The sequence below is a fragment of the Callospermophilus lateralis genome, chromosome 1 (genome assembly GCF_048772815.1).
Source record: "Callospermophilus lateralis isolate mCalLat2 chromosome 1, mCalLat2.hap1, whole genome shotgun sequence".
Classification (NCBI taxonomy): Eukaryota; Metazoa; Chordata; class Mammalia; order Rodentia; family Sciuridae; genus Callospermophilus; species Callospermophilus lateralis.
Window position 1 is genome coordinate 111,119,364 of NC_135305.1, and position 4,597 is coordinate 111,123,960.

At 57.0% G+C, this 4,597-nt stretch overlaps 1 pseudogene; it reads right to left on the reverse strand.

The window, feature by feature from the left end:
- Window positions 1–2,317: 2,317 nt before the first annotated feature.
- On the reverse strand, window positions 2,318–3,817 carry LOC143406224 (protein FAM83F pseudogene; annotated as a pseudogene).
- Between the last annotated feature and the right edge of the window lie 780 nt (window positions 3,818–4,597).

Sequence of the window (4,597 nt, forward strand, 5' to 3'; positions counted from 1 at the left end):
GTGATCGGCAAATAGTAGGCATTTAATAAAAGAGAAAAGCAGCGTGGTGGGGGCGACAGAGCCACTCCCCCTCTCGCCTCTTCCTCTGTGTCTAGGCTTCCCTTCTTGTTTAGACTTTCCATCAAGTTCTCTACAGGCCAGGGTATTGATGTTAGCAGAGGCTGTCTTAGAAATACCCTTGATAGATCAGAGGTAGGACTAACCACACTCCGAGGACAGATACTGACACAGGTAACATAGGTCAAGGGACAGTCTACCAGCCCCATACAGAAATTGGGCTTCCTGCCCTTGTGGGGCAGAAGCCAGGGTAGTAGCAACACCAGGGGCTCTGCTCACCGGGAGGCTGGCCTTCTCCATGGCTTCACGAGCTGCTAATCCTCAACCTGCAGTCTCTGCACTTGGCAGGCGAGACAGTGGCCTGGTGGGGGCCACAAAGCCAGGGCCCCACACTGAGGGCCCTCCTAATCTGTCCTCCTCCAGCCCTTGTGGTGCTGCCAGCCTGCAGAAGCAGCTGGGCTGGGTCCAAGGGCACCATCCACCCCTGAACCTGCCCCCCCCCCCAACTGGGAAGGCCAGATGTCCTCCTGAGAGGTGGTGAGGGGGTGCGTAGTTCACCAAGTGCGTGCACGTGCCGGAACAGAGGGCAGATGCACCCGAAACTGAGAAGCCAAGAGGCGGAACAGAGTGGGTGGAAGCTTAGGCCGACAAGCCAACAGTAAGAGTTGCTTTATATGACGTCACGGTCCTTGGCCATCTCTGCACTGTAGTTTCCTGAGCATTTTCAGAGCTCTAGGGGGCCAGAGACCATCTGACCCAGCCCTCTGAAAGGATGAAGAAACAGGCTGGAGGGGAGAAGGCCTGCAGGGGGAGCCCCCTTAAGGGTCGGCACTCTGCCCCACCTGCAGTCGCTTCCTCTTTAACCTATGGTTTTCCCCTAAGTCCTACAGAAAGTGAGAAAAGCCCCATCTTGGCACATGGAGAAACTGAGGCAGAAAGGAGGGGAGGGGTGCAGTGACTTGGAACTTCCACAGGGACCCTGCTAAGTGTCTCTCCTGACCCTGCATGAAAGAGAGGGAAGAAGGGTAAAACAGGCCAGCTTCCCACCTCTGGGCGGCACAAGGGCTGGCTGAGCTGCCTGCTGAAGCATCTTGTGTCCCTCACCTCTAAGGGACCACTTGGAGCTAAGGCTTGGTCCCCACGCTCACATCTCCTCTGTTCTCTAGAAAGAGATGCGTCACATGGCCAGGCCTTGGTGCATAAGGAAGCACTTTCCAGAACTGTTTAAACCAGTCACCGGATGGGGAGGGGCAGTGTGGGATTGTGTACTGGGTGCCCTCGTCCAGCACTGTGGCAGAGCCCACCTGCTTGGGGGGGGACGAGGCCCCTGAGCACAGCCCAATACGTCACAGGAGGCTAAGGCTAGTCTTTGGCTGAAATGTAACTGGGGAAGTTCTGTAGGTGGAGGGGACCCATGATGATCTTAGGGAGAAGGGGCAAATTCTCCTGTCTTTAGAGTCCAGTTCCCCATCACCTGGGACCCTCTCTTTCCCTTCATTGGGCTACAAACCAAAGCAAACTGAAGGGAGGCCCAGGCCAGGCCCTCTAAGAACCCATGGAGGGGCTGCAGCAGGCACCTGCCCAGGAGGCCTGGAGTACCAACCCGGCCTGCTGGGTTGGGGAGGGAAGGAACTTTTGCATGGGCGGGGTCCAAACTTGCCACTGACTGTGGGAGGCTGGTGTCTTCCCCTCTGTTCCCTCAGAGCCCAGTGTAGGTCTAGGCCAGGAAGGCCACAGCAGCCAGTGTCCCAGCTGTCCCAGATGCTCCATCGACTTGTATTTCTAAGGCTGGAGCAAGACTGGAACTGGGGACTCCTACTCAGAACCCTGTCCTTCCTGGTAGGAGCAACCAAAAAGCACCAGGAAGCCCAGAAAAAGAGAAACCAGGTGGCTGAAGCTGACCCAGGGACTTCTCCTACTAGGGCACAAAGATATGGCCCTTTCCCTACCCAGGGACATGGCAGGCAGCGCTGACCCAGTGGAGGGAGGGGCAGGTATATAAAGGGGAGCAGACACTAGTCGAGCTTCCTCTTCATGTAAACAAAGCAGCAGTGACCTCTCCTGGCCTGGCCACCACAGTCTGGAAGCACACGATGGTCTTAGAAGTCTTGGGACCCTTCCATCTGGATTCAGGCGCTGAGGCCAGGATGGAGGTTGTAGGCGGAGGCCGGTGAGGTTGGAGGTACAAACTGGTACAGGGTGGGGCCTGTGCTGTCCAAGGCACAGGGCAGGACAGGTAGGCATCCACAGGTCCTGCAGCTCAGGAAATCACGCAATTGCCGGACTTGGAAGGACTGAGACTTGTTTTACCTGAGATGTTGGTGCTGGAGTCCTCAGTGGGCCTCTTCCCCTTCAGAGACTCCACATCGGGGCAGGCCTCGGGGGAGAGCGAGCCGGCCCTGCTGCTGGGTGCTGCAGGCCTCTTGGCCCGGCAGCTGAACAACCTGCTGCCCATGAAACGCTTGCCCTCCGTGGCCAGTATGGGGCCCCCGTTGGCAGCATCTCCCTTGCCATTTTGGGTGACTGCCTCTCGGGGTTTGAGCCTCGGGTGGCTCAGATCTGTCAAGGGGACGGGATCCACGGGCGGCCACACCTGCTCTATAGTAACCAGGTCCTTCAGGAAGCTCTCCAGGCGCCGGGCTGCCTCGCCACCTCCACTGCCCTCCTCCTGCCCCTCCGGGCTGCCATCAGCCTCCCGCTGTTGCCGGGCAGCCCAGCACATCATCTCCCCCGGTGGGTGGCGGCTGCCTGCCACCCAGGCATACTTGGGGTTGATAAGCTTGCGAGCCACAGTGGAGGAGCGGTCGAGGCCAAGTCTGCCAGCGCCTCCTGCCAGGCCCAGCTGCTGGAACAAGTTCACTTCCTCGGAGATGGCGTATAGCTCCCGGAACTCCACGTCGAAGGGCTCTGTGTACTGCCCTGTCAGGAGGAGGAGATGGTTTCTGTCCACGTAGGAGGAACTCCAGGTGAATTTATAGGATCCAGTGGCTACTTTGGCACCATCTACCATCAGGAACCTTGATGACAGGGTTCCTTTAATCTTCCCCATGGGCATGTAGAAGCCAACGCCTGTCACAGAGCGGACGCGGACGCGGATGTTCCGAATACGGAAGTCAGCCAGCTGGAGGCTCCCGCACATCTCCAGGAAATACTTCGCTCCCGCCTCGTCCAGGATGATATACACTGGGACCCGGCGCTTGGAGGCAGCATCCACAATGTCTTGGAAAATATCCCCATCGGTGAAGAGGTCCATGACCACAGCAATGACCTTCTGGGCCTGTTGGATCATCTGCCTGACCACCTGCTTGAGGTGGGGCGCCTTCTCCTCCTTGGGAGGATGGGTGAAGAGAGTGACGCGGCTCATGCCACGGTAGAAGCCAGCGTCGGTCCAGCCCAGGTCCAGGGGGGGCACCTCCGTGTCGGAGCGGTCCGGCCAGTAGGCCAGGGACTCGCATGGTTCAGCCGGGACCTTCGCTGGGACATTGGCCTTGCTCTTGCTCTTGCCAGGGGCAGCGGGGGCTGCGGCGGCCGCGTCCTCGTAGGGGCTCCAGGCGGTGCACAGGGCCTGGCGCTCCTGGCTGGAGAGGAAGTCCCGCAGCCGCTCCTTCTTGAGCCGCTCGCAGTAGGCCTGCTCGCCGCGGCCCAGCAGCGCCTCCAGCGCGGCCCGCCGCGGCTCGCAGTAGTAGGAGGCGGCCTGAGCCTCGGCCACCTTGGGTTTCACGTGCGCCTCGTCCAGGCAGCTCAGCTGGGAATCGGCCATGGCGCCCCGGCCCCGGGCCGGCCCCTGCCCGGGCACGGAGGTCCCACAGCCTCACCTGGAGCCTCCGAGCAAAACCATTGCTTTTAATAACTTCTTTTGCCCTCTGCTACCCACCAGCTTTGATCACAAAGGGCATTGGACTCCCTTCAATTAATCTTTTATTCAAATATTTTATGAAAATAAAATGTTCCCTGGAGAATCTTTAAAATGATGCACTTTCCAACAGAGAAACACGAGGCTTGGGTTTAAATAGACAGTGGAAGGATTTCTTCACCATCTTATGGATGAGGATTCACAGACGTAAGCAGAGCTAACCTGTCTTGAGTCTACTGGGGTGCTCCTCTTCTCAAGACAGTAGTCCAGGTGATCAGAATCAACCCCAGCCTAACTTCTTACCCAAACTCTAGCAACCCAGTCGACAGCTCCATTGGGAAAAATATCCAAATCTCCATCTTCCTCTGTACTGGGTGGTCATCACTAGTCAATTAAGAACATAGGCTCCAGAGCAAGACAGATCTGATACAGCCTTGCCACCAGGGCACCCTGAGTCCTGGAGTAAACTCCTTGACTTCCCTACGCCTCAGTTTCCTTGTCTGTACATGAGGTCAATGATGACAATACCTACCTTGGCAGGTTGCTGTGAAGATCAGGTAAAACACCTTAAGGTGCTAGGTTGATTCCTTCTGCACAGCATTCAATGAAAGAGTAAATTGAGTTTTATTTTTATGAACAAGCTCTCTTTTCTAAGACCTTATCAGATATTTCTTCCAATAATTTTAC